This window comes from Cebus imitator, unplaced genomic scaffold, assembly GCF_001604975.1.
Source record: "Cebus imitator isolate Cc_AM_T3 unplaced genomic scaffold, Cebus_imitator-1.0 Scaffold759, whole genome shotgun sequence".
Classification (NCBI taxonomy): domain Eukaryota; kingdom Metazoa; phylum Chordata; class Mammalia; order Primates; family Cebidae; genus Cebus; species Cebus imitator.
This window is the reverse complement of record NW_016108074.1, coordinates 249,344-258,618: the sequence shown is the minus strand read 5'-3', so window position 1 is coordinate 258,618 and position 9,275 is coordinate 249,344. Positions and strand designations below refer to the sequence as shown.

The following is a 9,275-nucleotide window of genomic DNA, read 5'->3' as shown; positions in this document are numbered from 1 at the left end:
TGATTCTACTGTGGTCTGAGAAGATACTGGATACAATTTTGATTTTAAAAAATTTATTGAGACTTGTTTTGTGGCCTACCATATGGTCTATTTTGGAGAATGTTCCATGAGCTGACAAAAAGAGTGTATATTCTGCAAATCTTTGGCAGAATTTTCTGTAAATATTTGTGAAGTCCCTTTGTTCTAGTGTGTCATTTAAGTCCATTGTGTCTGTTGACTTTCTGCCTCTAAGATATGTCTGGTGCTATCAGTGGTGTATTGAAGTCTCCCACTATTATTGTTTTGTTTTGCTGTCTATTTCATTTCTTAGGTCTGAAGCAGGAGTGGCAGGGAACAAACCTCTCGAACACTGAACTGAGGAAGGAAGTGGCTTCTTATTTGGCTGGGAACTGCAGGGGGCTACAGCCTCATTCACCGAGCTCCCTGAGCTGCAGCTTCTCTCTCCTTTTATAGGTTTACAACGCTAAAGGGGAAACTGAGGCAGAACTATGTCATTCTCCATTTGCTGGACGTCCAACCTTACAATGTTTTGGCTTCATTGATTTGCTAATTCATATGCAGCGTGAGCAGGGACCAGCAGCGGAGGGGGCTTGCAGAGACAAGACAAAAGCAACAAGCTGTTTGTTGGCAGAGGTGTTTCCAGGAGGGAGCCTGGACTTTGGAGATGTGGGGACGTGACCCAGTGCCAGGCTCCAGCCGGCAGGGATAACATTCATTTGCAACTCTTTCAAGGTTAACAGATAGCAGAGACGCTGGGAACTGGAAAGGGAGTCATTTTCCCAGCTCTTTGCTACTTTATTTTATTTTATTTTTTCTCTTCTTCACCCATCTGGAAGCTGGGGAGGGAGGAGATAAAATAGAAGGAGGCAAAGGGGTCTTCCCTCTTACCCCCGTTTGAGAATCTCACTTACCTCTTTTTTTTTTTTTTTTTTTTTTTTTTTTTTTTTTTTTTTTTTTTTTTTTTTTTTTTTTTTTTTTTTTTTTTTTTTTTTTTTTTTTGTGAGAATTCTCACTCTTACCTTCAGCCTCACTGTTGGCATTTTCTGGTGAGACAGATTGGTGGTGGTGGTTCATGCAATAGGTCTGCACTGATGTTTTTTCTTGAACCATGGCAGTAATAAATCCTTTTATCACTTGAAGGAGTAAAGGCATTAAGCAGGGGAGCAATATTCATGCTCCTATCATGAGTGACACACTTATGATAATGGTCTTGAGCCCTCCTATAGCAGGAAACAAATTCCCAAACACTGATTCAGGGTTGAACCCATGCCGGACCTGTACGGGTACATGCATCAGTTTTGTCATGTCCCTTACAATATTTTCAATTATGAGGTCCTGGGTAGCATTATATAAACAAGTTCCTTTGAGGGTTCTGGTGCATTCATAATAACTGTAGAACAAGAGAACTGTGGTAACCTTTTGTCCTACCATAGTAACCTTATGTATGCACTGGGAACAATCCTTGGATGGGGGATTTACATCTACTGGGGTAGCAAAGACACAAGTCCATAGTCCAAAGAGAAGGAGTACCTGTCCCATGGAGGCAGTCCTCATGCTTTGGCCATTCGTAGACCAGTCAGCTTCCGGGGTGTGACTGGAGTAGGGCTTGTTGTCTCGGTTCTCCTTAAGGTGATCTTACATGGGTTATCGAGATCTGTCTTCGCTTCCCAGGTGTCTGATGCTGCAGGAACTCCTTTGACCTTCACGGCAGTTGGAGTTGTCAGAATGACAGTTTGGGGTCCTTTCCACCTCGGTCATAGGGAGCCCACGTTCTAGTCCTTGATCGAAACTCAGTCACCTGGTGAGAGAGGGTGAACTGGGGAGAATAAGATGACAGGCCATCTTTCATTAACCCATTCAGACACCTTCTCTGCCACATTTCCCAAAGCCTGTAATTGCTGACATAATTCGGTTTCCCCTAATTCACAGGAAGTCCCTGGGAGTCCCCAGAGAGTGGGAGGAGGCCTATGATACAGGGTCTCATAAGGGGAATATCCGGTTTTTTAAGAAGGAATACAGCTAATCTTAAACAAAACCACAGGAAGGACCTATACCTACTTTAACCTCATCTCCTGGCACACTTCCCTAAGCTATTCTTTATAGTTCTGTTTATTCGCTCCACTTTGCCTGAACTCTGAGGCTGGTAGGCAGCATGTAGTATCCAGTTTATTCCTAGCATTCTAGCTGTACTCTGCACCGGTCAGTTAAAATGCAGGCCCATTGTCTGAACCAACTCGCAAAGGCAGTCCAAATCTAGGGATGATGTCTCTTAAAAGAGCACAAGTCATTTCATGGGCCTTCTCAGTCTGTGTTGGGTACGCTTTTACCCACCCAGAGTAAGGACATACCAGAACCAGCAGATGTCAGTTACCTCTGCACTTAGGCATCTAAATGAAATCTGTTTGCAGCTTTTCAAAAGGACTATTTTCATAAGCCTGGATTCCTGGTGGGACCGTAGGTCCTTGTCTGGCATTGTGCTGTCTGCATGTTACACACCATTGTGTCACTGTTTTTGCTATTGCAGATGAATGAGAGATGTGAAAATACCAGCCTAACAATTTTTCAAGGGTTTCTTGACCAAGGTGGGAGGTTTCATGGGCAGCTAAGACCACTGCAGGTCCTAACAGCTGCGGCACTGCTACCCTTCCATCTGGCAGGCGTATCCATCCTCCCTTTATTTCCTTTCCGCCTTCAGCTTGGAGGAGATTTTTTTTCTCCCTCTGAGTAAACTGGCACCAAGTCTGGGACCTGGGGCAGTAGGGGAACCACAACTGATGCCCGATATGGGATGGATGTGGCCCTCTAGGCTTCCGCATCAGCACGGGCATCTCCCTGTGCTACTGTGGTGGAGGTTTGCTGCTGTCTCCTGCAGTGCACGACTGCTACTTTTTGGGGCTTCCATACTGCTTCCAGTAGCTGCAAAATTTCCTGTTGGTATTTTCTTTGCCCCCAGAGTTAAGTAGGAACTTCTCCTTGTACTTGGAGAGTGAGGAATGCATACTGTGAGTCAGTGAAAATGTTAGCAGTTTTTTTTTCACTTAATTCCAAGGCACTAGTTAAGGCTATTAACTCTGCTGTCTGTGCTGAGGTGCCTTAAGGTAATAGCTTGGCCTCTAGAGTTGAGTCCAGAGTCACCACTGCATACCCAGCACACCTTTCCCCTAGAGGGCTGACAAAACTGATTCCATCCACATACAGTTCCCAGTCAGCCTGAGACCATGGCTGGTCCTGCAGGTCCAGCTGACTGGAGTAAACTCAGTTCAGTACCTCTAGGCAGTTATGTGTTACTGGGTCCTCAGACACTGGGAGTAAGGCGGCCAGATTTTGGGCGTTACAAACTTCTATGGTTGTGTGTGGATTCTCGCACAGTAGGCTCTGATACTTAGGCAAGCGGGCATTGGTGAGCCAGTGATGGCACTTTGTGTTCATTAAGGTGACCACGGTTTGGAGGCTTTTATCTTTAAATTCTGTCCCAAAGTTGTCAGCCTCTTGTGCCACTAAGGCAGTGGCTGCTAAGGCTCCTAGACATGGGGGCCATCCCTTGGAAACTCCATCCAGTTGTTTGGACAAGTATGCCACTGGTAAAGGCTATGGGCCCACAGTCTGGGTCAGGACCCCCACTACCATTTATATACAGATACATATAGCATAAAGGGTTTTGTCAAGTCCGGCAGTCCCAGAACCAGGGCAGACACCAGTTTTGCTTTTAACTGCAAGGAGGCCCCCTGCTGCTCTGAGCTCCACTCAAATGGCTCTCCATCCCTGCCACCTTTGTGGCTTCATACAGGGGTTTAGCCAGAACTGCAAAGTTAGGAATTCACAGTCTGCAGAATCCCACAGCTCCCAAGAATTCTCGTACCTGCCTTTGATTCTTAGGCACCGGCAGGTTACTGATAACCTGCTTTCTTTCTATTCCCAGGCTTTGCTGCCCCTGCTGGATGGTAAATCCCAGATAGCACACCTGCTGTTGGCAAATTTGGGCCTTCCTTTTTGGAGGTCTTGTATCCACAGGTCTCCAGGTGTCTGAGCAGCAAGTCAGTTCCCTGGGCATATCTGGTTGGTACTGTGTGTTCCAGCAAAATGTCATCCACATGCTGAAGCAGCACACAACCCAGCTCCTTGGTGGGGAACCTCTGGAGGTCCTGGGCCAATGCCTCTCCAAAGATGGTTGGGGAGTTTTTGAATCCCTGTGGAAGTCAAGTCCAGGTGTACTGTGTTGTTACGTCTGACTCTGGATCTTCCCGCTGGAAGGCAAACAGTTTCTTGCTCTCAGGAGCTAACCAGATACTGAAGAAAGCATCCTTTAAGTCTAAGCAAGTGAACCAGCTGGCCTCAGCTGGCAATAGTCCTAGCAACGTATAGGGATTGGGCATTGTGGGGTGCAAGGTCACAGATGCCTGGTTGACCAAGCACAGATCCTGCACCAATCTAAAGTTCTTGGTCCCCAGCTTGGGGACAGGTAGGAGAGGTGTGTTCCAAGGAGACTGGCAGGGACCCATAATACCATAAGCTTTCAGGTGTCTGAGATGAACCTGGATGCCCTCAAAGAACTTCTCTTGGTACTGAGTACTGCTTCTGTCTAATTGGTAGTGCCCCCAACTTTACTTTGATAACCACCAGGGCATGGTTTACTGCCAAACCTGGGGGGTTGTCTTCTGCCCAGACCTGTGGCCATCACTTGGTCAGTGCAGGGGTTAATTCTCCTCCTGGCTCTGTCAGGAAGAGTCTTCACTCCTCCTCCCTCGGGACTGTGAGAGCCATAATTATTCCTGCCTGAGGCAGTTTGAGCTGCAGAGAGCCCTTATCAGTAAAAGTGATAGTAGCTTTTAGTTTGCTCAGCAAGTCTCTTCCCAAGAGGGGTAGAGGGCAATCCGGCTTGCACAAGAACTGTTGTATAATCTCGGCCTCCCATTGAGCAGGTAAGTAGCAGGCAAAAAGCCTGTTTTTCTGAAACTCCAGTTGCCCCAATTATATTTATTGTCTTGCTGGACAAAGGGGCTATGGGTTGGGTCACCACCGAGTGCTCTGCTCCAGTATCAATTAAGAAATCAACGTCCTTGCTCCCCGTCCATCCTGACCATGGGCTTTTTGGGGGCATCCAAGCCCGGTCCCCTTTAGTCCATTGGCCCCCCCCCGCCAAGCCAAACAGGGTAGTCTCACCTTTCCTGAGGCTTCTTGCTTGGAGTTACCCTGTTCCCCTGCCAAAAAAATGAGGACACTCATTTTTCCAGTGCCCCATTTCTTTACAATGGGCACAGTGGTTGCGCTGTAGACATGGTTGATTTAACTGGGTGTTTTTTCCAGGGCCCCCCTTGCCCTGCCCCTTTAAGGTGGTTCCTCTGATAGCCGTGGCCAGCAAATCAATGTTTCACTGGTTCTTTCGCTTATTCTCTCGGTAGCTTACTGCATTTCTATTTATAAATACCTGATGGGCTATTTCCAAAAACTGTGCAGTGCTCATGGCTGCGAACCCATTCTGTTTTTGTAACTTTTTTCTGATATTATTTGCATTTTTACCAAAGTTAAGTTTACTACGTGCTGATTCTCGGGGTTCTCAGGGTTAAAAGGAGTATACATGTGGGGGCCTTACAAAGTTTTTTATAAAACTGGGCTGGACTCTTATTTTACCCCTGCTTAAGTTGAGATACTTTACATATATTTGTGACTTTTTCCGCTCCTTTTCTTACTCCCTCCAGTAAGGCCTCTCTGTATTGAGTTAGCCTTTGCATGCCCTCAGGGGTATTTGGGTCCCACTGAGGGTTGATTCCTGGTAACTGGGTTCTTACATATTCCTGGTGATTTTGGTAATTAGCTGGAACATGCTCTTCCAGCCATTTAGATGTTGCTTGGAGCACTCTTCACCTCTCATCAGTGTTAAAAAGATACATGAGTAGCTGGTGACAATTAGCCCCAGTAGGGTTATGAGTTAGGATGACAGTTTGAATCAGGTCAATTAAAGCTTGTGGTCTGTCAGTGTAAGATGGGTTGTTATTCTTCCAGTTGATGAGGTCAGACGAAGTGAACGGTACGTATGTGAAGACATGCCTTTCCACCATATATTCATCCTCATTTACTCTTGTATACTGCTGCTCTATCAGGGGCATTTGCATTCCAGCCTTGGGCTGCAAATGAGCCCCCAGGGGAGGGGATGCCCCTGAGAAGAGGGCTGCTATGGGAGGAGTGCCTCCTGATGCTGCAATTTATTTATTTATTTTTTTATTTACTCTGGGCTCTCTAGGAGGGTTCAGACCCTGTGGAGGCATTGAGATCTCTGGCTTTGGAGAGGGGAGCCTCTCTTCCTGGTAAGGAAGGGGTGTTCTTGGAAGAAGGTCCTCTGGTGCCGAGTCAGCCAAGATCTTAGAAGCCTGTGTCCCCTGGCAGGTGGAGTAAGATTTTTTTCCTAACTGCCTGTCCCTTTGCTACTAACACTGCTGCTGCTTGGCCTCTTAACCACTGTGGGAGGTTTAAAACTAAATGTAACGAAGTATCTATGTACAGAAATTGGTTAAGGTGTCATGAATTTCCTGCAAACTTGTGCCACACTTTGGAGACAAGGGACCTGTCCAGGCTCCCTTCTGTGTGCCAATATGCCTCTAATGCTGGCAAGGCTACTTCACATGAGTTTTAAGTTTTTTTGGCGTCATGGTGGCATCATAATCTCCACTAAATCCCTTCTTGAAATTCTTTAGCATAGTTTTCAATGGAGTGGGTTTACTCTGCATTTTACCCATCTCCCTCTAGCCAAGTTAGAAACAGAAACAAGTTTAAGACGCCAAGACTGGCTTACAGAGTCACAAAATTAAAACCAAAGTTCCGAGATTGATACACACACACAAGAACAGAACCAAAACCAAGGTGCCTACTTTGGCACACACACAGGAACAAAACCAGAACCAGGGTGCTGACTCAGCGTGCTCTATCACGACTGCCCTGGCAGCAGGTAAGCTATTCCCCACTGCACTATGTCGGTTGCCAGCTCAGTAGGCCCTATCCCACTCTTTGCTGGCTCTCAGGACACACACACACAAGAAAAGAACCAAAACCAAGTGCCTACCTTGGCACACAGTGGGTAATCAGGCCACACTTCCACCCAGTGGGGTGGGCCAGTGAAGCTTCTCAGAATTAATCCTACCAAGTTTCTGATGTCCAGACTCAGAGCACACAAGTTTCTTCTTGGGATTCAGCCTCTGTGCCAGATCCCCATGAGTCTGCCTGGCTGTGCTGTGGGAGAAGGGTCCACCGGGTCCAATGCCTACCTGGGAGCCCTCTCAGCATCCCATTGCCCAAGTGGGCTGGAGTCTCCATGGGGATGCTCTGCAGGGCAGGGCAAAGCTGCCTGGAAGGCTGTCCTGGCTGTCTGCCAACCAAAACTTGTTTCCCAGTCAGGGAACCAAAAATGAAGCAGGAGCGGTGGGGAACAAACCTCTAGAACACTGAACTGAGAAAGGAAGTGGCTTTTTATTTGGCCGGGAGCTTCGGGGTCTACAGCCTCATTTACCGAGCTCCTCGAGTTGCAGCTTCTCTCCCTTTTTATAGGCTTACAACCATAAAGGGGAAACTGAAGTGGAACTATGTCATTGTCCATTTGCTGGACATCTGACCTTAAAATCTTTTGGCTTTATTGATTGCTATTTCATATGCAGCATGAGTGGGGACCGGCAGGGGAGGGGGCTTACAGAGATAAGACAAAAGCAACAAGCTGTTTGTTGGTAGAGGTGATTCCAGTAGGGAGGCTGGTCCACGCAGATGTGGGGGTATGACCCAGTGCCGGGCTCCAGCCAGCAGGAATAACATTCATTCGCAACTCTTTCAAGGTTAACAGATAGCAGAGATGCTGGGAACTAAAAAGGGAGTCATTTTCCCAGCTCTTTGGCATTTTATTTTATTTATCCCTTCTTCACCCTTCTTCCCATCTGGAAGTCGGGGAGGGAGGAGGTAAAATAGGAGGTAAGGGGGTCTCTCCTCTGAGGTCTAGTAGTAACTGTTTTATGAATCTAGGAGCTCCAGGATTTGGTGCATATAACTTTAAGATGCTATTATTTTCTTGTTGAATTAATCCTTTTATCATTTTATAGTGATCATCTTTGTCTTTTTTTTTAAATTTAACTGTCACTGCTTTGAAGTCTGTTTTGTCTCATATAAGAATAGCTACTCCTGCTCACTTTTGGTTTCCATTTGCATGGAGTACCTTTTTCCACCCTTTTACCTTGAATTTGTATAGAACATTTGGTGTTAGGTGAGTCTCTTGAAGACAGTAGATATTTGGATCGTGATTTATTATCTGTTCTGCCATATGTATCTTTTAAGAGGAGGGTTTAGACCATTTACATTCAATGTTAATATTGAGATATGAGGCACTGTTTTCTTTATTATGTCAATTATTACCTAGATTTGTTTTAATTGTGTTATTATTTCATAGACCTTGTGAGTTTTAAGCTTTCAAGAGGTTCTATTTTGGTGTGTTTCAAGGTTTAGAACTTCTTTTAGAATTTCTTTTTTTTAATTGTACTTTAGGTTCTGGGGTACATGTGCAGATCATGCAAGATTGTTACGTACATGGCAAGGTGGTTTGCTGTCTCCATCCGCCCATCACCTGTATCTTGCATTTCTCCCCATGTTACCCCTCCCAACCTCCCCACCCCCATCTCTCCCCTAGCCCCTCACAACAGACCCCAGTGTGTGATGCTCCCCTCCCTGTGTCCATGTGTTCTCATTGTTCAACACCTGCCTACGAGTGAGAACATGCAGTGTTTGGTTTTCTGTTCTTGTGTCAGTTTGCTGAGAATGATGGTTTCCAGATTCTTTTATGTCCCTACAAAGGACACAAACTCATCATTTTTTATGGCTGCATAGTATTCCATGGTGCATATGTGCCACATTTTCCTTGTCCAGTCTATCATTGACGAGCATTTGGGTTGGTTCCAGGTCTTTGCTATTGTAAACAATGCCACAATGAACATACGTGTGCATGTGTCTTTATAATAGAATGATTTATATCCTTTGGGTATATACCCAGTAATGAGATTGCTAGGTCAAATGGAATTTCTATTTCTAGATACTTGAGGCATCACTATACTGACTTCCACAATGGTTGAACTAATTGACACTCCCACCAACAGTGTAAAAGAGTTCCTATTTCTCCACATCCTCTCCAGCATCTGTTATCTCCAGATTTTTTAATGATCACCATTCTAACTGGCATGAAATGATATCTCAATGTAGTTTTGATTTGCATTTCTCTGATGACCAGTGATTATGAGCATTTTTTCATGTTT

At 45.6% G+C, this 9,275-nt stretch overlaps 1 protein-coding gene and 1 pseudogene across 1 annotated transcript in view; one reads left to right on the top strand and one right to left on the bottom strand.

The window, feature by feature from the left end:
- Nucleotides 1-1,720: 1,720 nt before the first annotated feature.
- Nucleotides 1,721-9,275, bottom strand: part of LOC108296993 — an 8,925-nt pseudogene continuing 1,370 nt past the window's right edge.
- Nucleotides 4,758-9,275, top strand: part of LOC108297003 (putative G antigen family E member 3) — a 38,791-nt gene continuing 34,273 nt past the window's right edge. Inside the window, exon 1 of the mRNA XM_017519620.2 lies at nt 4,758-4,919. The gene's annotated coding sequence lies outside the window, so the exon portion shown is untranslated. The remainder of the gene's footprint in view (nt 4,920-9,275) is intronic.